Source organism: Chrysochloris asiatica, unplaced genomic scaffold, assembly GCF_000296735.1.
Source record: "Chrysochloris asiatica unplaced genomic scaffold, ChrAsi1.0 scaffold00429, whole genome shotgun sequence".
Lineage (NCBI taxonomy): Eukaryota > Metazoa > Chordata > Mammalia > Afrosoricida > Chrysochloridae > Chrysochloris > Chrysochloris asiatica.
In genome coordinates this window covers 284352-285596 of record NW_006408947.1, presented here as the reverse complement: position 1 = coordinate 285596, position 1245 = coordinate 284352, and the positions used below count along the sequence as shown (strand labels likewise).

General features: G+C 43.6%; 1 pseudogene; it reads left to right on the top strand.

The window, feature by feature from the left end:
- Positions 1-859, top strand: LOC102835681 (annotated as a pseudogene).
- Positions 860-1245: the final 386 nt, after the last annotated feature.

Genomic DNA, 1245 nt, shown 5'->3' with positions numbered 1-1245 from the left:
ATGGCTGTGCCTCCCTCGTACATTGACCTTGGCAAACCTGTGAGGGATGTCTTCACCAAGGGTTACGGGTTTGGCTTAACAAAACTGGATCTGAGACTGGACTAGAATTTACAAGCTCAGGCTCAGCCAACACTGAGACCACGAAAGTGACAGGCAGTCTGGAAATTAAGTACAGATGGACCTAATACGAGCTGACATTTACGGAGAGATGGAACACTGACAACACACTAGGCACCGAGATTACCGTGGAGGACCAGATTACCCGGGGACTGGACTGAAGCTGACTTTTGATTTATCCTTCTCACCTATCACTGGAGGGTGGGGTAGGGGGGTGGGGGATGGAATGCTAAAATCAAGACAGTTAGGTATAAACTGGAGCACATCAATTTGGTTTGCGACCTGGATTTTGATATTGCTAGGCCTTCCATCCAGAGTGCTCTGGTGCTGGGTTATGAAGGCTGGATGGCAGACTACCAGATGAACTTTGAGTCCTAAATGATCCAGAGCAACTTTGTGGTTGGCTACAAGACTGATAAATTCTAGCTTCCCACTAATGTGAATGATGGGACAAGAGTTTGATGGCTCCATTTACCAGAAGGTGAACAAGAAGTTGGAGATTGCTGTCAATCTCACCTGGACAGCAAGAAATAGTAACCCTTGCTTTGGAATCACAGCCAAGTATCAGATCGGCCCTGACGCCTGCTTCTTGGCAAAAGTGCACAATCCCAGTCTGATAGGTTTAGAATATACTCAGACCCTAAAGCTAGGTATCAGACTGACACTGTCAGCTCTGCTAGATGGTAAGAATGTCAACACCGGTGGCCACAAACGTAGTCTAGGACTGGAATTTCAATCATAAATGAATATTGTACATTTATTTTTAAACTATTTTGCAGCATAACTACCTTTAAAATTGTAGTGTACCTTTTAATGTTGTGTCTGGGATGCAAATATTGCTCAATATCATGTTAGACCTCCAGGTTAAAATGATTCAGCTTTAAAGTGTTACCCTTTCAGAGATATAGGAGAAACCCACTTACAGAAAACTTTCTGCTGTAGATCTTGGGAGAATTTGGTGGCCCCTCTAGAGAAGTCAGATTTCTTTCTTTTTTTTTTTTTTTTAATCTAGAAATGACTGCAAGTGGAAGCTGATAACGTGTTGTTGTTGTTAAGTGCTGTCGATTCCGACCCATAACGACCCTGTATAGGGTTTCCAAGGAGCAGCTGGTGAGCTTGAACCACTGA